The following is a 24,509-nucleotide window of genomic DNA, read 5'->3' on the forward strand; positions in this document are numbered from 1 at the left end:
CTGCTAACCTTCAAAGAACAATCAAATGTGAGTTATTTCTCAGTTTTTAATTATATCATATACATAATATGCCTTCTGCTAAATGCTTTTTCTTTATGCAGTGATTATTACAGAAACTGTGACCGTGTCAAAACTTTTCTGAAACCACAAAGTTTTATGTCATATGTAAAAAACTTATTTTAGGGAAATTGCTTCAGATTTTGTGGCAAGGTGAGGTATAGGTATAAAGAAAGTGCCACTCCGAAATTGACCTGTTCATTATGGTTTCATTGTAGTGTATTACAGGGCAATGTAACCTAGGAAATCAACTACTTTTTCTTATAGAAAAAATGGTAATTTTTTATTGTATTACAGGGTGAGATTTCGAACAGAAAATATATGTTTTCCTAACGTTCTCTTCGAAAATAACACTCGTTCCCGTCGCAAATGAATAGTTTCTTTCATGAAAAGTATTTTTCTTGTAGTTTTAACTTGTTGTGATATCTACCACCTTACGTATCCCAGTAGTAATGGGGTCCTAATTTGGTCCCTTGGTGGGAATTGGTGTTGACGGCGAAAAAGAAAAATAGTAGGGTTTCATTGTAGTGTATTACAGGGCAATGTATCCTAGGAATACAACTAATTTTATAAAGATCTGTTTTAATGTTACTTTTCTCTATATTTCAGTTGTTCATAACTTTTTGTATAGCTTAGTTATTTCTGTAGATCCTTTCCTCACTGGGCTATTTTTCCCCGTTGGAGTCCTTGGGCTTATGGCAGGGTTTTCTTAATATTGCGTTCACTTATCAAGGGCTCCTTACCGACATCTCCCTTTAAAAGAAAGTCATATTGGATCGTTTTCATAAATTATTCTATTTCGGTTGTATAGTGTCTTGTTGACGTTCGTGTAAAAAGCGAACAAGTGCACCTGTAATTTTTTCTTATTTAAGAGAGCAAAGTTTTCACAAAGCCTTCAAATATATTTTTTCTCAATGAAAGTATGTTCGGAACCTCAATTTGGGTACCTTGCAAAATAGACGTTGCGATGTGGTCTTACCGTGATTTAACTGACGCTAAGTATTCCTCTTTAACCCTTTTACCCCCAAAGGACGTACTGGTACGTTTCACAAAACCCATCCCTTTACACCCATGGACGTAATGGTACGTCCTTGCAAAAAAAATGCTATAAAATTTTTTTTTTTCATATTTTTGATAATTTTTTGAGAAAATTCCGGCATTTTCCAAGAGAATGAGACCAACCTGACCTCTCTATGACAAAAATTAAGGCTGTTAGAGTAATCTAAAAAAAATATACTGCAAAATGTGCTGGGAAAAAAAATAACCCCCTGGGGGTTAAGGGTTGGAAATTTCCAAAGAGCCTGGGGGTAAAAGGGTTAAGGTTGGATAGAATAGAAACCAAGGGTTTCCTGTTGTAGAGATTAGACGTCAGGTTTCGTCGAAAAGGAAAAGGGTAAGTTTAAGTTAGTGAATTAAGTTTTTTCAAGTGGAATCGAGTTTCCAGGAAAAATATGATAGAAGGAAATTGTTAAGCGTGATCAATGATTTAAGGGGTCAATTAAAGTACTTGAGTTCTGTGGTCTACATACTAAGTTGAATTGGGAGCCTTTGTAGGGTGACGGTCAGATCCGTTTTCATTCATAGAAAATGGGAATATTATAAAGTGGTGTGGACTGTGGCCGTCGTTCTAAAACAGAGTTCGGAGAAAACTGGAATATTCTGAACTGTGGCCGTCGTTCTAAAAACGATTTTGGTGGGAGAAGCTAACTTAAAAAACCCACCTAACCTATGCTAAAAGCCATATTCCCGGACCCCCCCCCCTTACCTACTACGGGAGCGAGAAGATTCGTGGCCGGAGTAAGAACTCGAGCCACAAATTTTCAAGTAATTTAGGGTTTTCGGCAAAAAACAAAAGTGTGCGTTTAAGCACATATTTAAGATCCGGAGACCATTTCCAAACGTTTTTATTCTATACAAGATAACAGTCGGAGCGATAATAAGCAAATTAGGACGCTTGGCCGTAGCGCTACAAACTACTGTACCCTTGAATTGTCCCTGAACGTTGCACAGGCTATACTGTATGCCAAGTAATGTAAACTGATGGATCTTTAAATTTTGAAAGTATTGAGTCTTAATGTTAAAAATTTGCCGTAAAAAAAAATGGTAAAAATCCTGGAATAAGTGTTGCCAGGCATTTACTGTTTTAAAAACAGATATATTGACGTAAAGGGGTAATATTATAGTCACTAATCCGTAAAAGATAAGAAAAAGGTAAGGCAACAATTCCGGTCAACTGTATTTTACTGAAATACGGCTGAGAACAGTAAATTGGTCGCAGAATTTCCAATTAAAATTACAAGTTTAAGTGTACCTTTAAGTATTGTAACTATATAAGATTTAGAAAATCAACTTGACAAATTTTAATCAATATATAAGGATAACTTTTTTTAATCAATATGTAAGGATAACTTTTTTTAATCAATATGTAAGGATAACTTTTTTTAATCAATATGTAAGGATAACTTTTCATGGTATCTGATAACAGTTCCTTAATCTGTCCCCTTCATCGTCTTTGCGAGTTATTTCAGAAATAGGTTGGTAAGGGTGTCATGCCAAAGTGACATAACTGCTTGTTTGACATTGCAAGAATTAAGATTAACCCTTTTACCCCCAGGCTATTTGGAAATTACCAACCCTTAACCTCCAGGGGGTTATTTTTTTCCCAGCACATTTTGCAGTATATTTTTTTTAGATTACTCTAACAGCCTTAATTTTTGTCATAGAGAGGTCAGGTTGGTCTCATTCTCTTGGAAAAATGCCTGAATTTTCGCAAAAAATTATCAAAAATATGAAAAAAAAAAATTTGTATAGCATTTTTTTGCAAGGACGTACCGTTAAGTCCATGGGGGTAAAGGGATGGCTTTTGTGAAACGTACCAGTACGTCCTTTGGGGGTAAAAGGGTTAAACCATTAGGTTCACTACAAGTTTTATTGAACCATTTAATGCCTACGTTTTCAAAGTTTCTTACATGGTAAAAAAACCTTGTGTAACAAAGTAATTTAGTCATAGTGTTAGTCTGTTTTTCATGAGTTTAGCCATCACTTGGTTCTTTTTAAGGTAAAGGTATCTGGTGTCAGTTCCTGTATCATCTGGAGAGATGCACACCAGAATGTTAGGGCAAGCCCAACCCACTGTGGTGCCCAGCCCAAGTAAATGGATTAAACTCTTGGTCCCTGCCCTTGATTATTATTATTATTATTATTATTATTATTTGTGTATTTTTATTTTTATTTATATTTCCATTTTTTTTACTATTATTTCTATTTTTATATTTTTAATTATTATTATTATTATTATTATTATTATTATTATTATTACCATCACATTAGCTCTTAACTCCCACTGTTCTTCTTTAACCAGACCGGCGAGATGGAGGTGAAGAATCCTTTGTTCCACGATGACCCAACTCCTGCCACGCCCTCCATGAGAAAAGACCAAGACGAGGATGACGACGACGACGAAGATGAAGAAGTAGAAGAACAGAAGGCTAAATGAAGAAAGGGATATCTTAATAAGGTAAAGGTATCTGGTGTCAGTTCCTGTATCATCCGGAGAGATGCAAGCTTAACCCACTGTGGTGCCCAGCCCAAGTAAATGGATTAAACTCTTGGTCCCTGCCCCGTATCAATCTGCTGATATGTGAATGCTAGGTGAATGAGTTACCGAGGTCCTAGCCAGGAGGTAAATTATTGATGTAGCTCTTGAGAAACTTATCACTTTCATTGAATAATTTTCTTGTAGTTTCCATTGGTAATTGCTAATATGCAACTGTGCTAAAATTAGTCTGGTTGAATGATTTGTACCTTATAACTTGTCATGATGCTGTTACAGTCACACACTGTAGGCTACAGTAGTGGAGCCGTTGTGAAATTCTGTTGGTTGATTTTGTACCCATTGTGTTCATGATACAGTAATGTACAGTATAGCCTTGTATCTTTTTATGCTACAACACATTGCTTGAGTACTAGTTAGTTTCCTTTGGCTATACAGTTGATGATAAAGTTATGTATGCTAAGTACTGTAGGTTTTGAAAGCCATCATGTACCCTGGAAGTGGGTAACCTAGATATCAGATTTTTTATTTGTAATGAACACAGTTGGTTGAATTGAGTATTGAATTTAATATTAAGTAAATGCAATGTATAGATCAGTATAATTGTTTAATCCATCTAAAAAAGGAAATTAATAGATTAAGCATTGTATCATATTTCTTTGATTTCTGAATAAGACAAAAAAAAAAAATGTTCAGTGCAAATCGGCTGTGAAGTGTATCGAGTTCAATAGATTTAAAAGGTATTATGAGGACTTGACTTTGAATTGTCCTGAGGCATTCATCGAGGTCACCTTTAGTAACAGACCCATAATTTCAACAGCAGTTTCAGCTCCGACCTCGGTGAAGGGTAACAGAAAGGTCATGATCGACTACTAGGTTGAGTTATCAAAGGGACAAACTGGTTTCTCAATCCTAATGCTTGATATGTTGGCTTAGTATCATAACAAGATAGAACTTCTGTATTTGTTATCAATATACTGAAGGTCCTTAACTTAATGAACAAACATTCAGAGATAGACAAATCCAACTGAAATCATAAATTTTAGCTAGTGTCAAAAAGTTCATCAGGAAATACAGTAATAAAAAAATATTTCTTTACTTTTGCAGCTGAAAAATTGTAGACATGCGAGTTGAGGCAATCCTACATTTGGCCAAAATTTAACTTATTTTGAATTATCATCGGCTTTCTGGAACCTGTTACATTTGTAAATTGAGGACATTCTCTACGATTTGAAAGGCCCAAGATTGAAAGATTGTATAGGATAAGGTTATTTTTTATACAAATGTGTTCAACTATATTAATACTGCCATTTAAAACTAATGATTTATATGAAATTTGCAGATGGAATCTTTCAACAACTATGAGGGTGGATTCTTTACTGCCTTTTTTGGTCCAATAACTCAATGATTACCACAATTAAAGACCCATATATATACTGGGGTTCATACCAGCATTAGCAAGATGATGATGTCATGCCAAAATACAGGTGGAGAAGAATTGCCCGAGTAATTGACCACAATTAGAGGCCCATATATATACTGGGGTTCATACCAGCATTAGCAAGATGATGATGTCATGCCAAAATACAGGTGGAGAAGAATTGCCCGAGTAATTGACCACAATTAGAGGCCCATATATATACTGGGGTTCATACCAGCATTAGCAAGTAGATGTCATGCCAAAATACAGGTGGAGAAGAATTGCCCGAGTAAGTAATAGAGAAATTTCCTGCAGTCTTATCCTAGGAATCCTTTCTCTCGTACCAGATTCCAGAGATAAACTAGGAAAGCTTTTCCAACAGGGCCTGTTGTTTAGCTAGTAATAATAATGTTTGATGTTGGAAATAGTTAAGTATGTGTGTGGGGTTTGGAACAGGGCAACTTGTTCTGGATGTTTTGAAATATACAGATCAGTATAATTTCTACAAGGTACAGTTGCTAATACTTCCCAAAACTGTGAGGGGTTTGAAACAATTGCACAAGAGAGACCTTTTTGCTTTCATATTTGGGTAGACTTTACTGAACCTCGACATAGCCATCACTGCCTGCTTTTAGTGTGGGATTCAGAAATGGACTTTTTGAAGTAATGTAAACACAAATTTTCCATTAAGAAGTTGTATCAGTACTTTCCGAAGTTCACGAGCATCACCCACCCTCCTCTCAGTGCTGTGTTGGAAAAGTTCCTTTAGCTATAGACAGATTTTCAGGTTGGAATAAGTAATGAGAACAAGGGTAGTCATGCATTCACCCAAGTAACCTCTTGATAGGGCAGCAGCTATGCATGGCTGGGAGCTGTAAACATGTCAGCATATAACAAGAGCATCACCCATAGAAAATTTTATATAAAGTTTGGAATTTTGGGCTTTCACTTCAATAGGGGGGAACAGCACTGAACTTCATTCAAATACAATATCTTTTAACCAAGATACTGTTTCTTTGGAACCAGACAAAAGACCGACTCCTTGTTGAACCTTACCTTGATTAGATACCAGTTTGCTAGAAAAAAAAGGGGGGGGGGGATGCCAAAGAAAGCACAATAACTTGGAGTAATACCCCACTTTAGCTCAGTTTGATGTGTATCTATCAACTTTGTCGCTTGCCCTCAAGTGTTGAATATGAAATAAAATTCACATTACTTCTGTTCCTACATTGTAAATGAATGATGATTACTGTACTTCTTTAATGTAGGTTTGTTCCATAACTGGAATACAAACCACGCTATTTAATAGTGGTATTACTATCGGCATAGCTGAAATGACGAGCCGTTAATTTTTAACGAGGGTTAACTACCCACACCGCTAGTTAGCGGGGGTTAGGGAGGGTAGCTTACTACCTCTCCCCCTCATACACCTGTGATTGAGCTCACTTTGCTTTCGGCTCGGATGTTGAACGGTCGTTGCTGCTCTTCATCCTCGCTGACTTTTGGCGGCCATTAACCCCATTTTGTTTTCTCACTTTCTCTTTCAGCGTGTGTGAAGTTGACTTTTGCGACCATGCGCACCTGCCCTGGACTCTCCGGCCGCCCTTGTGGAACATGTATGTCGGTGGTTGAGACTGATCCTCACGCCCTTTGTCCTTCCTGCAGAGGTTAACGGTGGGATAGTGTTAACAAGTGCAGGGAGTGGTCTTCCTCCCAGTGGGAGAGGTTTGCGCGACGGCAGAAGAAGAAGTTCAAGCGGGATGTTTCTCCTTCGAAGGAAGAAAAACCCAAGGCCTCTTCTTCCGTCGCCCAACCCTCCTCCGAAGCTCCTACACGTTCGGTCTCTTACGAGAGACTGTCGAGTAGTAGTGTAGACCAAGTTATTATTGACCAACCCCGGTTCTCGAGAGGTGAAGTTGCTTCCCCTAGCGAAGCAGCCCCACCTCTCTCCCATGGTGAGGCCTTGTCTCTAACTTCCCTTTTTCAGATGGGTTCGCCCTCTAAGGAAGCCCTGCTGCAGTTCATCTGCATGGGTGCTTCTGTTAAGCAATTATCGTCGCCGTCAGAGGTAGATCCCCCGACCTTTGTCTACGTTGTTGTGTCGAAGGTGTCTCATGCGGTGTCATCCATCTCCTCTGCCACTCCAAACTCCACAGCTGTAGCTGCCGACTTGGTTTCCCTCGTTCCTGACCATCCTACGAGGGGGAAACTAATGTCGGTCTCTCCTGCAAGTGTTTCTTCCCCTTGGGGGAGTTCACTGATAGAGACTCCCCTTCGGAGTACTGCTGATGGTCAGCTTGCTGATCCAACAGCCCCCGGAGGGTGCATCCGTTGAAATGCTCGCCTTCCTCTTCGCCTTAGAAGTCTCCCTTCGAGGCACCTATTTGGTTCAACGTCATCACTGCAGTCCCCCGAAGAGGAGCCTCGGTCAGACCTGCATACATCATCCATCACTGCACCTGCAACCAATCTTGTGACTTCGGTCCTGGACCTCTCTGCAGATAGTTTGCGATCTCCTTCGGTGGATGGTCGTCCTTACAAAGGACACGTCGACCATCCATCCTCCAGACCTGCCAACTTTCCATCACCATTCCTGTCGCCTGTAGAGCCCACTGTAGTTCCACCTAAGTGCGCAGCTGCGCGCCATCACACTCGCCCTGCGCACCACACGCCCAGACCTTCAGCGCCCACCAGCAGATCATCACTCTCCAGTGCTTCGGCGTGCCCATCAACCTGCTCGCCTTCACAGACGGCAGCAGCCTCACACGCTTACGGGCTAACATTCACCGACACGTCGGCGCTCTCCTGCACGCTACATGCCCACGCGCCCACGATCACCTTCGCGCACACGCCCAGGGTCACCCACGCGCCAGCACACCACAGCTCACTTGCGCTCTCCTGCGCATACGCGCCTACAATCTCCTGCGCGCCAGCGCTCGCCCACACGCCAGCACTCTCCTGCGTGCCAACGCTCTCCCACGCGCTAGCGGCCTCCCCCGCGCCAACATGTGCGCCCTTCATCGCTCACTCGCCAACCAGCGCGGCAAATACCTGCGCCCCATCACTCTCCAGTGCACAAGTCTGTAGGTGAGACACATCAGCGCGCCACCATGTGCCCACATGCCAACTCTGCACGCCACCATGTGCCCACATGCCAACTCTGCACGCCACCATGTGCCCACATGCCAACTCTGCACGCCACCATGTGCCCGCGCGCCAACGCTCTCCTACAGATGTGCGCCAACACACTCCTGCACACCCACGCATGCTCTAAGCTTCTCCCACGCTTGCCCCAACTTTCTCCTGCGCGCGAACACGTGCACCAACAGGCATGAGCACGGATGCGTCATCCGGCAAGGTCGCCATCACCTCATTCCCCTCCCGCAAACGCATTCCAACGTGCACTGCGGGAGAAGGGAAGCACTTTCAAGCAGAGGGGTTCAGGATTTCTAAACTGCTGTCTAAGGCAGACACACCTATTAGAGTGATTCCTCGTAGGGAACCTTCGGTCCCTATCCCTTCAGAGGATGAGTCTGACAGTGCATCCGTCAGCCAGCAGCCCTGGTTCAGTGCCTTAGTCAGAGCCGTAACACAGGCTTTCAAGCTTGTCCTGTCTGATCGCTCATCAGAGCGACACCTATAACTCTAGACCTAAGGCACGGAACCATGGCTTCCTCTACCCCTTTGAAGAGGAAAAGAGGAGTTTCTGACGCGGTCACTTCCACGAGGGCGAAGCTGACTCCATGCAGACCATCGAGACAAGTTCCTCCTGTTTCTCCTGTCGGACGAAGACCTCCCGTCACCAAGGGAACCGCGCATGGAGAGAGACTCCTCCATCGCACCAATGGAGGAAACCTCTCTTCATGCCAAGAGTTCCCTGCAATCTGAGATCAGGAGGGACATGCCACACAGATCATCGATGTTGGAGTCTTGCCTCCTTCCTCGGAAGGAATCCAAAGACTTCAAAACACTGCCAAAATCCTCCACTAGGGCTAGGATGGAGACAGCCAGCCACTCAGGGAATGTCCACTATTCACCCCAAGAAGAGCCTTTGGGAATAGAAGACATTGCTGCAAGTTCTACAGCAGGAGACCAGCAAGAGTCAGAGCATGCATTCTGACAGGTTCTGACTCTAATGAGGGTTCTCAATGGGTTTTCCGACCCAGAGATACTCCCTCGACAGGGCAAAGACACGGTCTGAGACTGCATCTTTGGTACTCAGAAACCCTCAAAGACCAGTGCAGCCCTGCCCTGGTCTCAAGGGGTGAAGTGTACCAGGGATCAGATCTCCCTACAGCTCTCTGAGTTTTCCTCCTCCAACCTTGCCGGTACCACGAACAAGCTCCTCCCACCTCCTCGCGTACAGCAGAGGAGGTACTTCGAGATCCTGGAGGAACCCAGTTCAGCTCTTCCTCTTCACCACACTCTGGAAGAGCTAACCAGGGGAATCCCTCTTGAGAGGCTCCAACCGGGAGGTCTCTTTCTCGACAACCCAGGTGGTCACAAAGTATGCTATGCAAGCTACTTCGGGGCTGGACATCTGGTTAGGGACCTTAGGTATCCTGATACGATCCAAGGATTTTTCCAAGGAACATACTAGGAAAGCTATGGAAACCTTCCTTCTCTCAGGCACTCGCACGATCAAGTTTCTTGCCCACGAAGTCTTGAACTTGTGGGCAAACGCCATCTTGAAACGTCGAGATACAGTGTCTGAGAGGTTCCACCAGAATGTCCCTATCGTTGAGATAAACAGGCTCAGACATTCCTCCCTAGAGGGGTCCCATCTGTTTGAGCTTGAGGATGTGGAACTTGCTGCTGAGAGGTGGAGGAAGTCTCATCAAGACTCCCTCCTCCATAAGGCTTTAACACCCCAACAGTCCCGTCCAACCAAGACCGTAACGACGACGAAAACAGCAGGGAAGACTGTGATGTCTAAGCCTTTTCTTGTCAAGGACAGGAAAGGCAAAAAGTCCTCCAGGGAAAGAAAGAATCCTAGAGGGAGCAGCCGAGGCCGCAAACGCTAGGATAGGCATTCCCCCTGCATTTTCACCACGGAGGGTGATGCTTACAAAGTTGCTCAGACAGGTGGAAGCAACTCGGGGGCGATTCCTGGACAATCTCCTTGATCCGTCTAGGTCTGCGTCCTGTTCATAACATCTCTACCTTCCCTACCTCCCCTGACCAGGAATCCAGTGCCATGGGATCGCCAAGGGGGCAAGCCCTTCGAGCAGAAGTCCAGACTCTGTTGAAGAAGGGCGTTCTCCAAGAGGTCCTCGATGGATCCCCAGGCTTCTTCAGTCGACTCTTTCTTGTAAGAAAGGCCTCTGGAACTTGGAGACCAGTCATCGACCTGTCAGCCCTGAACAAGTTTGTCGCACAAACTCCGTTCAGCATGGAGACGGCAGACACGGTCAGACTAGGAGTAAGACCGCAAGGCTTGATGTGTACGCTGGACTTAAGATTCAGCCTAGACAACAGAAAGTACCAGTTCAAGGTGCTGTGCTTTGGTCTTTCCACAGCACCACAAGTTTTCACCAGAGTGTTTACCCTAGTATCATCTTGGGCACACAGGATTGACATTCGTCTCCTCCGTTATCTGGACGACTGGCTGATCCTAGCAGACTCGGTGTCGACCCTTCTTTAACACCGAGACAAACTTCTGAGACTTTGCCAGTATCTGGGGATCATGGTAAATCTCGAAAAGTGTTCTCTACTCAGAGACTGGTATACTTAGGCATGATCATAGACACCAATCTCAACAAAGCCTTCCCATCAGGCGACAGGATAACAAGGCTTAGAAAGGTCACAAGACCTTTCCTCAGACGAGAAGAACTTCCGGCCCATTCGTGGTTACGTCTCCTTGGTCACATTTCATCGTTGGCCCGTCTAGTTCCCAATGGTCGCCTCAGGATGAGATCCCTCCAGTGGCGACTCAAGTCCCGGTGGAATCAATCCCACGACTCCTCGGACATCCAGATCCCCATGGGACCTGCGGAACTGACAGACCTCTAGTGACAGACGAGAATCTACGAAAAGGGGTGGACCTTCCTGTCCTCCCCCCCCCCTCCACAGATTTGATGCTGTTCTGGGACGCTTCTAAAAAAAGGGGTAAGGGCCCCACGTGCTGCACCACATGACCTCAGGCCTCTGGTCAGAGTCAGAAAAGTACCTCCACATAAATGTCCTAGAGATGAAGGCCATCTTTTTTGGCCCTTCAACAGTTCCAACAGTTTCTGGCAAGCCACTCATTGGTGGTGATGAGCGACAACACCACAGTAGTGGCTTACATCAACAAGTAAGGAGGTACTTTTTCGCAGCAACTCTCCCATCTAGCAGTAGAGATACTGAGATGGGGCAAAATCCACTCGATACCACTATCGGCACGCTTCATTCCAGGCAAAAGGAATGTGCTCGCCGACAACCTGAGCTGAGCATCTCTTATAGTGAGTACCGAGTGGTCTTTGGATCATATAGTAGCCAACAAAGTCCTGACTTTTTCTCCGACTCTGGATCTTTTCGCAACGGCCCTGAACTTCGGGCTCCCGCTGTACTGTTCCCCAGTCCCACACCCCAGGCTCTCTAGCAAGATGCTTACCAACAACTGTCGGACAACATCGACGTTTACGCCTTTTTCCCCGTTCTATCTGAAGAGGAGGGTACTCAACAAGAGCAGAACATTGGTCAATGTTTCAATGACTCATAGCTCAGCTATGGCATCACGCAGAATGGTTCCCGGACCTTCTGCAACTCCTAATGGAGCCACCAAGAGAAATCCCTCCACGACACAATCTACTCAAACAACCACACACCAACATCTTCCACAAATCCGTAGCGCGACTTCATGCCTGGAGACTATCCAGCATCTTCTCTCTGAGAGAGGATTTTCGCAACAAGTTGCGATTTGGATGTCTGGCCATCTGCGGAAATCATCAGCAGCAGTCTTCCAGGCAAAGTGGAAAGTCTTCTGTGGTTGGTGTGGAACGGGTATCTCTCCACTCGATGCCACTATTCCAGCAATAGGGAAGTTCCTTTTGTATTTGCGTGAAGAAATGCGCCTATCAGTCTCGGCAGTGAAAGGCTATCGCTCAGCCGTAAGCCTCGCCTTCAGACTGAAGGGAATTGACATTTCTTCATCGCTAAAACTTTCTCTACTCATACGGAGTTAAGAACTTACCTGCCCTCAGTCAGAAGTGAGACCTCCCCCATGGAACGTGGTTCGAGTTCTTGGGTCTCTTAAGAGACCTCCTTATGAACTATTACGCCAGGCAACAGATCGCCAACTGACTTGAAAGACGGTGTTCCTGCTAGCTTTGGCCTCGGCCAAGCGAGTCGGTGAACTTCACAGTCTCTCATACGACATCGCCCATTCAAGGGGATGGGGAGAGGTAACGTCCAGCTTCGTCCCTGAGTTTATTGCTAAGACTCGGAACCTGGGAGTAGCGGATTCTCGATTCGACTCCCTCCGGATTTCTAGTCACCATACCGTAACAGATGACCCAGACCATCTCTTACTATGCCCCGAAAAGAGCTTGAGGCTGTACCTCAAGAGAAATGCCGCAGCCCGTCCTCGTGTGCCAGCACTACTCGTCGGCACAGGAAGGACTAAGAGGAGGGTCACCAAGAACACCATCTCACCATGGATTCGCAGGGTCATTGACCTTGCACTGAATCCAGACCTTCCTCCGTCACATCCTCCCAGAGCATATGATGTCAGCGGCATTGCTACGTCCCTGGCCTTCAAAAAGAAATTATTCAGTGACGCATGTTCTTCAAGCTGGGGTGTGGAAATGTCAAAACACGTTCACATCCCACCACATGCAAGACGTGACCCACAGGAGACTCTATATGTTTTCTATCGGTCCTCTGGTGGCTGCACAAGAGTTGGTTTAAAACCTCAAGCTCCTTATTGGACAAGTAGCAGAAGGTTGAGGGCATTGTTACCAAGTTTTAGTCTGCATGAATAAAAAGGTTTGACTGACCCTTATTCTTTTCTTCAACATCCTCTCTCTTGGGGAAAGCAGCATCCTAGATTCTCTGCATAGCTGACCTCAAACCACTGCAGGTAAACCATGCTCCCTTGTGTACCTAGTATTGAGATTAATACTGTTATGTCCCCATACCCTGACAAGGTGGTATGGGAAAGTCCTAGTGCACAGTTTTCCATTTAAGAACTTTGGAACAACTTTCTAGGACAAGTCACACTTCTTCATACCTTCACACACAGCTTGCGTAGGCCGCAGACCTTGCGTAGCAAGGTTTTAGCGAGGTGCAGGGGCTCCTTATTTCTTGAGTGCTAACACACACAGATAAGGAGCCCCCGGGCAAAGCCAAAAAGCCAGACTGGCACAGACGTCCACCCTTCTTAATGGGTGAGTCATCCCTATTAAATAGCGTGGTTTGTATTCCAGTTACGGAACAAATGACAAATTCATAGATTATTTGTATTTTTCCTAACTATACAAACCTTAGCTATTTAACCAAACTTACCCGCCAGCCCTATCCCTCTTGAAGTCCTACCTGCAAGCAAAGTGAGCTCAATCACAGATGTGTGAGGGGGAGCGGTAGCAAGTTACCCTCCCTACCCCGCTAACTAGCAGTGTGGGTAGTTAACCCTCGTTGAAAATTAATGGCTCGTCAATTCAGCTACGCTGAAAGTAATACCCCTATTAAATAGCCAAGGTTTGTATAATTAGGAAAAATACAAATTATCTACAAATTTGTCATTTTAATTTGCTCCTGCTGTACCACAGGACGTTGGCAGCACTCCCGAACATGTAATATTGTAGTTTAACATGTTAAGAATTAGCCCAAAGTATATTGAGGTCAACGTCAGTAACTGGCCAGTGGAAGTGTCGGCTACAACATCAATGAAGGGTTAACAGAAATGTCATTATTGTATAGTGTGTGTGTTATAAAGTATACATACAATGCCTGCTTTTGTGGCCCCATATCATAAGATGGGACTTCCTTGTACATTATATTCTTAATACTGAATACTATTTAAAAGGCCAAGATATTAATATACATAGGCGAGTGGTATTTATTTATAAGAATGCATTTATCTGTATTACTAATACTGTACAATTTAAAACTAAAATCATTTAAATCTTTCAGATGGATGCCTGCAGAACGTGGAGGAGGACGATAATGATATTCACTCGCAATAAGTCCGTGCCTACTGAACGACGGTGATGTTTTTTTTTTTTTTTTAGGGTAGGCCAGGCCCAGCAACTACCAAGATCATATTGATGGATACTAAAGATACGTCTGCCACCATTACCTGTCTGCAGTGGCCAGTGTCATGATAAGGCCAAACCTGAGGCCTTTGTCCTGCAGTGGATTAGAAACAATTGCATTTGTTGTTGTGTATTACAAATTTGTTCCGTACTGGAATACAAACCTACGCTATCTATTTAGGGGTATTACTTTCTGCGAAGCTGAAATGACAACCCATTGAAATTTAGCGAGGGTTAACTACCCACACTGCTAGTTAGCGGGGGTAGGGGGGTTATCTTGCTACGGCTCCCACTCACACACTAGTGATTTAGCTCACTTTTGGCTTGGATGGAGACCGGTCGTATCCGCTCTTCCTCATAGCTTATTTTGGACTGCCATTAACTTTTGTCTTTTGACTTACTTTTTCCTATTATGTAAATATATATATATATGTATATATATATATATATATATATATATATATATATATATATATATATATATATATATATATATTTATATATTTATATATATATATATATATATATATTATATATATATATATATATATATATATATATATATATATATGTATATAAATATATAAATATATATATATATATATAATATATATATATATATATATATATATATATATATATATATATATATATATATATAAATATATAAATATATATATAAATATATAAATATATAAATATATATATTATATATATATATATATATATATATATATATATATATATAATATATATATATATATATATATATATATATATATATATATATATATATATATATATATATATAAATATATAAATATATAAATATATATATATAAATATATAAATATATATATTATATATATATATATATATATATATATATATATATATATATATATATATATATATATATATATATATATCAAAACATTCTTAATGTTTGTGTATATATATAAATGTGTTAAGTTTCCTTTTCAGTGTTTGTGCTGTGCGTGTGATACGTAACGGCAGGTTCTCAAGACACTGGCGCAAGGCAGGGGAACCTTCCCTTCCTTCCGACCTCTCCCCCCTTGTCCATCGGTCTTCCCCATCGGCAGATAACCTACCATTGACTCGGTCGCCGACGCAGGGGAAACGTCATCGTTTGGAGCCCCCTCGTTCAACTGTTGTCTTCGCTTTCCCTCTTCCTAAGGGAAACATATGGATTACTGAGCGAAGGGAGTGTGACCTCTCAGAGATTGACTACGGTCTTTCTCTTCTCAAGGCCGATCACCTTTCATGGGCCTCCAACAGTGTACTTACGAGAGAAGCACCTTTCCCGTTGGCGGGTTAGGTTGCGTTTCCAATAGTTTTCTCAATTATTTGAGTGAAATTTTAATTGCTTGTATTGGTAGGAGAACTAGAATTTAATCACTCCCTATGGAGAGCATTGAAATTGTCAACAAAGACAAAAGAGGCCTTTCTATCATCTTGTATCTTAAGTCATAATGGTAAGAATACAATCAAAGATAAAATTATCAACATTCAAAGCAGCACTTATGAGGAGCTGGGTACTCTGTCTTAATATACACCGCCATTCCCCTGGTCCTAGGAAAGGCATCCCTTTTCAAAATTATTGGCTTCTTAAAACCAGTTGTAAGAAGCTCAGATGAATGCATCATATTAGGAACCAAAGTTTTTGAGCCCTAAAGAATATCTTACTGTCTGGATGCAGCTATAAGGTCTTGAAAATTTGCGTGAAGGCCACGAATATTGCAATATAGCAGATGACATGGAGGAAATTTAAAACATACTGGTCCCGGATTTTGCTCAATGTTTCCAGACAGCATAAGAATTAATGGTAGTAAAGAAAGATACTCATACTTGAAAACTAAATTAACAAGAATGATAACGAAAACAATATGTACAGAATTATAAATAAAGAAATTGATCAAACCCATAGAATACAAAAAAAGTATCAGAAAAACTGGTCAACAAAGAGGAGCCGATACACCATGCAAGGCTAAATACCCTCCAGGATAGCCACTTCAACTAACGGGAAGATAGTAAGGCTGGTCTTGAAAAGAACAAGAAACTGATGAGTAAAAGACAACCTCTTGGTAAACCACCAGGCATCCATGGCCCTTCTATTAAGCCTGCCCAACACACCATTTAAAAAAAAAGGTAGAATAGTGTGTTCGAGTGTACCCTCAAACAAGAGAACTGTAACCCAAGAGTAAGACCATGGTACAAAGGCTATGGCACTACTCAAGACTAGAGAACAATGGTTTGATTTTGGAGTGTCCTTCTAGAAGAGCTGCTTAACATTGCTAAAGTGTCTCTTCTACCCTTACCAAGATGAAAGTAGCCACTGAACAATTACAGTACAGTAATTAGCCCCCTTGAGCAAAGAAGAATTGTTCGGTATTCTCAGTGTTGTCAAGTGTAGGAGGAAAGACAAAAATGTGTAAAGGATAAGCCAGACTATTCAATGTATGTGTAGGCAAAAAAGGAAATGATCTGGAACCAAAGAGAGGTATCCAGTGTATTACTGTCTTCCCAGTCTAAGAATCCAATAGCTCTCTTAGCAGTCATATCTCAACGGGTGGTTGGACTGCATCAGCTGCGTCTAAACCCCAAAGCTTCCCAAACTACGCATTCCTTTTCACTGGCCTTCTCCTTCCTTTACTACTAGAGTAGGGAAGTCGAATAGGATAATTACGGAAACTAACACTTGTCAGAATTCTGGCAGGAACATTGTTCAGCCAGATAAAGCCTTACGCCCTGCCATCTCAGCTTGGGATGACGTCATCTTGGCCGCCAAACAAGCGTACAACTAATCCCAGGGTATTCCCCGCAAGGTCAAATCATGTGCTGGTTTTAGGCAAGAGAACTTTTCTCCAACACATCAAGGTTGAGATATCCTCCCTAAAAGGTCTAGGTGGTGGCCCAAACTGTGACCCTCGTGGATATGAATGATCGTCTGCTCGGGATTCCCCTTCACGAATATTGAGAGGTAGATATGTGAAAAAAATCTCTTACCCTACGGAACTCCAGTTAACCTTGCTAAGAAGTGTAACGAGGTCCGTGTCGAAGACAAGGCAGAGGCCTTCCAGTCGATAAACTTTTTGCTTGTACAGTAATAGTCCAAATCCAGGAAAGGAAACCCATACTTCAGCTGCACATATTGAGCCAGGAAAAAGTTTCCTCGGGCCTCTCTCCACCTTCTTATATCGCCTCAATATGTTTACAGCTAGAGAATGGAAGGACGTTCGAGATGAATTAGGTAATCCTTATAACCTTGACAACAGGACTATTGTCAATCCTACGCTGGCCGCCGCTGAGAGCATTGGTGCCAACCCAACAGAGGTAAACCCTTTAGGAACCTCCTTGTCGGTCAGTGACGCCTTAAGCTACGAGGATTAGAAGCATCATCCATCACCTAGAGAATATGACAGTCTCTACATGAGAAACCTGTCGCTGAGGAAAAACCGGGAGAAAGGATTCCAGACGCAAGCACGGAATCCTGAACACAAGTACGTACTAAACCTCTTTAGACAAACTAGAGAGAGTAACCCTTGGCTTCTGAGAATTCTTGAAGCCAACAGGTCCCAGGGTTATTAACTCTGGCCCTGTTTGAGCAGAGAAATTTATTTCCACCATCAATGGTCTTTCAGAGCCCATTTCTGTTCCAAGTGAACTTTACTAGCCTAGTTCCATCTGCCTAGGGAAAGGACGTACCTACATTTTCCTCCGTTTTTTCAAGCACTGAAATGGTAAACATGGAATTAGCAGCAATGTTTGCGATCCATACCTGTTCATGGCTCGACCCTGCTATGCGACCATGGAAAATCAAAAGGATCGTTATGTCCAATGTCAATTAGAAGATTTGTCATGAGCAGGGTCAAAACCCCAAGAAATCCTCTCAATTCAGGTCGTCCCTCTATGGGGGAAACTGTCTTAAAAAGGTGTGATGTAATCTTGGCAGAGGCTTAAAACAGCTGCCCCCTGGAGAGTTATAAGTCTGATTTGGTGAATTCCCCCTTTCTGCTCTCCCAGGCAGAGGGAGTCTGCAATAGTAAAGATAGCAAGATGGGAACAAACTACCTTGGTAGGAAGAGATACTACAACTGGTATGCCACCCTCTCAGCTCCCACAGAGAGAATTGTGTAAGATACAGTCATATCCAATAGTTCAAACTACTCAGACCACTGGAAGGTAAAGGCTGCAGGTTTAATGGCTCCTACTAGTAATATGTGCCTTCCCGGGCTTACCTCAGGTAGGGAGTGGACGTTAAAGTGCGGGAGGAGATAGTAAAGTTGGTCGAGGACCAGTCTCTGAACCTTGATATAGCATGTTCAGGATATAGGTCTCCCCTTTTTCTTTCCTTCCCTACCATGGTTAGACTAGATACATCTCCACTAACTGTGTTGAGGAGGACATCTCTGGCCTCCGGTGTTAGACATCCACTTCCTCAAGAGTATTCTAATACCAGCTGCAGGCAAGGGAAGAACCTGGTTCAAGTTTCCATTTCATTCAGCCTCACAGTAGGAGGTAGGATTTCGTTTGGATTTATCCCACTTCTTTTTTTATTTTGTAGTTGGGATAACAAATAGAGAAAAGTTGGTTTCAGGCTGTTGGTTACCCAAAGCTCTGGTGAGGTACCTGGTGCAAGCCCTTACCAAGGCTACCTGAAGGAAAATCTCTTAAGATACTATTTTCTGAGAAGAAGACTACTGTATCAAATGTATACCCTTGACTAGACTCGAGATCATGATAGGAAAATTAGGTTATGGAAGTATGGGCCCTTTAATTCTCTAGAATATGGAATGGAGCCAGCCCCACTTGGTGCCGTCAGATGTCTGACCATAAACCGGAAACATTCCTGTTTTCATAAAGAAAGATCATTCCCAAATCCAGATTTTAGATGACGGAACCTTATTTCTCCGGGAAAATATTTACCCATCCTGAGAAGCTATGTCTCGGCTATATATTCGAGTATCCTCGATGAGGGTCTTGTTTAGCCTCGGAAGACTATGAGTACACAGAACCCCTCCTCTGTCAGAGGAACCTTGGCTTCCCATATCCTTGGGGGACCTTGTTATATCAAGAATAAAAGCTTAACTGTGTAGTCGTAAGTTGACCACCTGTCTTTCCCGTCCATCAGTTAAACAGGACTTCGATACTCCCTTCCGAGGCTAGATAGCTTCTCCGGAAAAGCTAAGAAGTCACTTATGGATAAGGACTTTTAGAGCCGTAAGATACGCATTTACTCCTGTCAGGAAGCCTGGCATAGATGTTTATGGAGAGGCCTAAACCAGTTATTCCCCTGCGGAGTTTGGTCATCACCGAGTAGCAGTAGTCATAACTATCTACGAGTATGAACCAGGTATGACCAGTTCAGTTATGTCCTCCATACCTCCAAATTAAGCTTGCCCTTAAATATTTTCCTGTCTTGAATCTTAATTTTGCCAGATTTCTTTTCAGCCAACGTTCTCATCCAATACTTTGGTGATGGCTGATGTCCTCCTCCCCCCTTGACTCAGGAATATAAGACCAGGAGATCCAATGGAGTCAGTTGGACACCACAACTTGTTAGATATAAGAAACTGTCATCAGGTTTGAAACTTCTCAAGATAAACTCGAGAAGACGACCGGACCAATAAAAGAGTGCTGTAAGGAATCACTCTTAGACTAGTTGCAGTGAGTTTGCTTGACATGCCACATAGGAAACTAATGGTAGTTTTCCTTGGAAATAGTTAGTCAGCAACAAAGACTGTTCAGGTCAAATAGAACTCTTACTAGGGATTATTCTAGAGTGGGGAGCCTTCCAAGACTGCTTCTCCTGGATTAAGGACTGTTTGGCAAATTTGAAACAGATGATGTCTCAATCTTGGAAGTTCAGATCTAGTTCTAGAACTTGAAGTGGGTCCTTGTTTGAAGCAATTAGGACTCTCCTCCACCGGGAAGAACTAACGACATGTTATCAGTGGATCTGCCACCTTTCCTGTTTCTGGTTCTATGATCAAATCCAAACTCCGGTGAGAAAAGATCTCAGGTTACTTCTTTCACAATAGCGTCTCTCAAAGAGGTTTCCAATCCCACGAACAACTAATTTTTCTGTCCCGTAGAGCAGTGTTAGTTTTTCTGATAGAACAAATAGCTGAGACATATCACTCCCTCTTTGTTCACGAGCTCTGGCCACTCCAGAAGAAATTAGTCAGTGACACATTCTCTCAATAAGTAATAAAGACTATCAGAAGAATCTATGCATGCTTAGGGAAAGTGTCTCTAGGGACCCCCCCTAAGCACACAATTTATATGGGATTGCCGTAACCTTAGCGTTCCACAAAACTACTTGATAATACTAGACCCCAGAACCATTTTGTTCGAGTTTTGACCGGTACAAAGAATGTGTTCAGAAACACCGTCTCTGATTAAGGGAAACTATCGTAAGAGTTTATACATCCTCGGGAAGCGTCGCTAGGGCTTCAAACACAATACGTGTAGGCTTGCCGCAACCCCAACGTTCTGTAAAAACAACTTGGTAGTACATCTCCTCAAGCTGGCAAATGGAAGGGAAAACCCATCTTCGGACAATTACCTTAAAGGTGGCACATTCAAGCCTTTGGACTCCCTCAGTGATAGGCATTATGATGGTAGCACAACAAATTACCAAACTGTCAGTTCTCATGGGACATGTGCTGGTTCTAGCCTCAAGCCTAATTGCTCTCAACATTATTTGCTAAAGAATTTCAAGGCAGATGATGATCTTGATTGGACTTGAAGCCTGCTTTGGGTTTTCACCTCATTCCTTCAGTATTTAATGATATACTAAAGAATGGTTCTTTTATTATGTATCACTTGATGGTCATACCACTTTACCCCTGGCAAAGATTCCCATTTTGGATTTGAACGAGCAGCCTTGCCTCGTTATGAGCCGGATACTCTGTTCTCTGACAGTTCTCTTTGATTGCTTACTATTACTTACAGTAATTGTATCAGGGAAGGGTAGAACACTCAACTTCATGGATACTTCACTCCTGAGGAGAATTGGAAGTTTGCCCTTGCCTTTTTACAAGCCGGCTACACTGCCCTCTAACGATTTGTGTTGATCTTTTGTCATCACTCATGGTAATTAGATTTTTGAAAGAGGAAGGGTTATACCTCTTAACTTTATGGAGACCTTCCTCCTAAGGAAAACTCCATATAAATGACTCAAAAGTTTGTATCTGCGTAGGAGTAAACTACAAATTTTAATCAATTCGTATTTTTATGAATATTACTTACCTGGCAGTTATATATATATATAGCTGAGTCTCCGACTGCGGCAGAATTTAATCGAAAATCGCGGCAACCGCCTTGTGGTGGTTGTGTGGTTAGATGGTTAACAACCCTTACAGGGTGGTACTTGGAATCATTCCCGTTTTCTGTTCCTCAGATTATCTCTGCCGGCCGGATCGACAACATCGTTGGTCCGCCCTTTAGAGTTTTTTCGGATCGTTTTCCCTTCATCGCCTTTTTGGACTTCGTTTTTGGTGAAGTACACTGTGTTGGGATTTGGCAATCGTGTTTGTTTTTTGTTTTTTGTCTTTTTTCCTTTCTTATCATGAGTGAAAAAAATTAATTTTCGTAATAGTGCGAATGATATTTGCAAGGTGAGGTTGCCGAAAGTGTCGGTTGACCCTCACACTATCTGTATGGGTTGCAGGGGGTTTGAATGTGCTCTAGATAATAGGTGCAAGGAATGTGAGGTTTTAAATGATGATAATTGGTTAGCTATGAAGCGCTGTGTGCGCAAACTTGAGGTTGATTAGAGTTAGGAGAGCTAAATCAAAGTCAAAGTTTGCTAGTGAGCCTAGCTTAGATTTATCTATTGACCCTTTGCTTGTAACCTCTTTGGAAGTTATTCCTTCCCCGAATGTAGTAACTCCTGCCCCTTCTACAGGATCTGTGCCTACGGATGACCCTGGGTATGCTAAATTAGCTGCTGAATTAGAGGCCATTAAAGCACAATTGGAGTCCTTTAAAGGTAAGGGTGTAAGTGAAATTAGTGCTTGTGAAAGTGCAGTGGAGGTGGCGACTGATCGAACCTGTCATACCCCTAGGTCTAGACCTCTACCAAGCTCCCAGGACCAAGGGAGAAGGTACGTCGAACGCCGAAAGGGGGTGAGAGATGCTTATACTCGGTCAGTCGTCGCCTCAGACAGTCCTGTTGCGATCTCCCAAGCTGCTCTTGACCGCCGTAGGAAAGGCGTGTCGGATACGTTTGTGTCTTCGCCTGATCGTTCACCCAGACGTAATTGGCGTTACGAATCAAGACCAATGAAGAGAGGGTGGAACCGGGACGTGCAGTCTCGCTCTCCCTCTCCCGGTTCGAGTAGCCGAGATCCTGATCCTTCGGAAGACTATTTCGATGTTGTTCCTGTTAAAAGGGCGAAACAGAGAGTTCTTAGCCCAGTTAATCCTGCTAGACTCCCTACTTCTTCTGCCAGCGCTCCTAGTCAAGCCGTACGACAACTGCCGTCTTCGGCACCGCGAGAGCCAGCGGAGGTTGCTAAAGCTTTCATGGTTGTTATGCAGGAACAACTTTCATCGTTAGTTAAAGCTTTCAGCCACCCTTCTCAGTCCGTCAGACGTAAGGACGTCTCTTTGCCTGTTAAGAGATCTTCTTCTAAGAGAGATCTTAGTATCTCTCCCAAGAAACCTCTGCGCACTTTGTTGGCCGTACGACAACGCACACCCTCTTCATCGGCACGCTGCCAGGAATTTCCTTCCCCCCTCTCCCGGCGCCAGGACGATACTGCCTCTTGTTCTCGGCGCCGTGACGATTCCGTTTCTCTTTCGAAACGCCAGGACGTTACTGCCTCGTTTCTTAGGAAACAGGATGAATGCAGTCTGCATTTTCAAGGCGAAGGCAGCCTGCATCTTCAGGACGATTCCGTTTCTCGTCATCGTGACGATACCGCTTCTCGTCATCGTGACGATACCGCTTCTCGTCATCGTGACGATACCGCTTCTCGTCATTGTGACGATACCGCTTCTCGTCATCGTGACGATACCGCTTCTCGTCATCGTGACGATACCGCTTCTCGTCATCGTGACGTTAGCGGCGCTCGGCGCCAGGATTCAAACAGCTCTTGGTGCCAGACAGCTGGCAGCCTTCTCAGGATGTTATCCTTGAGCAGGACCTCGAAGATATTTCCGAAGAGGAAGAAAAACCTGCCGACTCTTATAGTGATTACAAGGTTCTTTCTCACTCTCTTTTGGAACTTTATAGGGAGGAATTTCAACCTTCGGCCCCTCGTTCTCCTCAGTCTCAATTTACCAGGAAGAAAGCTACTAAGTCTTCGGCCTTCATCAAAATGAAACTTTCAATTTCGGCCAGGAAAGCTCTCGCTAAGGTGGATGATTGGATGAAGGAACGGAGACAAGCTGTCAAGACCACCTTTTCTTTTCCACCGTCTCGGCTCGCTTCCAAGGCCGGTATGTGGTATGAGACAGGGGAACTTTTGGGGTTAGGAGTGCCTGCCTCCTCCCAAGGTGACTTCTCGGCTCTTGTGGACTCGGCAAGAAGGCATGCTTTAAACTCTGCCAAGGTGATGTGGTCCATGTCGGAGCTTGATCACCTCGTAAAGGGAATTTTCAGGGTTTTCGAGGTTTTCAGCTTCCTGGACTGATCTCTCGGGACTCAGGCCAGGAAGTCTGAACTCCTGGAGGACACGAAGGACCTGACGAGTATCATGTCCTGCATAGACAAAGCTCTAAGGGATGGAGCGAATGAATTGGCTTCCCTTTTCTCAGCAGGGGTCTTAAAGAAGAGGGCCCTTTTGTGCTCCTTCACCTCCAGATCTGTGACTGTTGCCCAGAAGTCGGAGCTGCTTTACGCCCCTTTTTCACGTCATCTTTTTCCTGAAGCTCTGGTCAGAGATATCTCCCTTTCTCTGGCTCAGAAGGCTACTCAGGACCTTTTGTCTCGTTCGGCTAGAAAGACCTTACCTGTTGCTCCTGCTCCTCTGAAGAAGGAAGAGAAGTTTCAACAGCCCTTTCGGGGCAGGATCTCCTCGAGAGCGGATTTTAGGGGGAGAAGACAAGAGTCAGGGCCAAGGACCAGCAGGGGTGCATTTAGGCCCCGGTCCAAAAAATGAGATGGAAGTCCTCCAGACACCAGTAGGGGCAAGACTGTCTCGTTTTTGGCAGTCTTGGAAAAGGAGAGGGGCGGACACCTGGTCCCTCTCAGTCGTCAAGGAAGGTTACA

The 24,509-nt window shown here is 43.4% G+C and overlaps 1 long non-coding RNA gene across 2 annotated transcripts in view; it reads left to right on the forward strand.

Annotated features, from left to right (window-relative positions):
* The window catches only part of LOC137637392 (uncharacterized), a 14,720-nt gene extending 85 nt beyond the window's left edge, over nt 1–14,635 (forward strand). The window contains exons 1-4 of one of the 2 annotated variants that reach the window (XR_011043610.1): nt 1–27; nt 3,419–3,739; nt 4,953–5,319; nt 14,145–14,635. The exon at nt 1–27 is cut by the window's left edge and continues 85 nt beyond it. This is a non-coding gene — a long non-coding RNA (uncharacterized lncRNA). The remainder of the gene's footprint in view (nt 28–3,418; nt 3,740–4,952; nt 5,320–14,144) is intronic. The other variant, XR_011043611.1, reaches the window with a different exon arrangement.
* Nucleotides 14,636–24,509: the final 9,874 nt, after the last annotated feature.

The sequence above is a fragment of the Palaemon carinicauda genome, unplaced genomic scaffold, assembly GCF_036898095.1.
Source record: "Palaemon carinicauda isolate YSFRI2023 unplaced genomic scaffold, ASM3689809v2 scaffold70, whole genome shotgun sequence".
Lineage (NCBI taxonomy): Eukaryota > Metazoa > Arthropoda > Malacostraca > Decapoda > Palaemonidae > Palaemon > Palaemon carinicauda.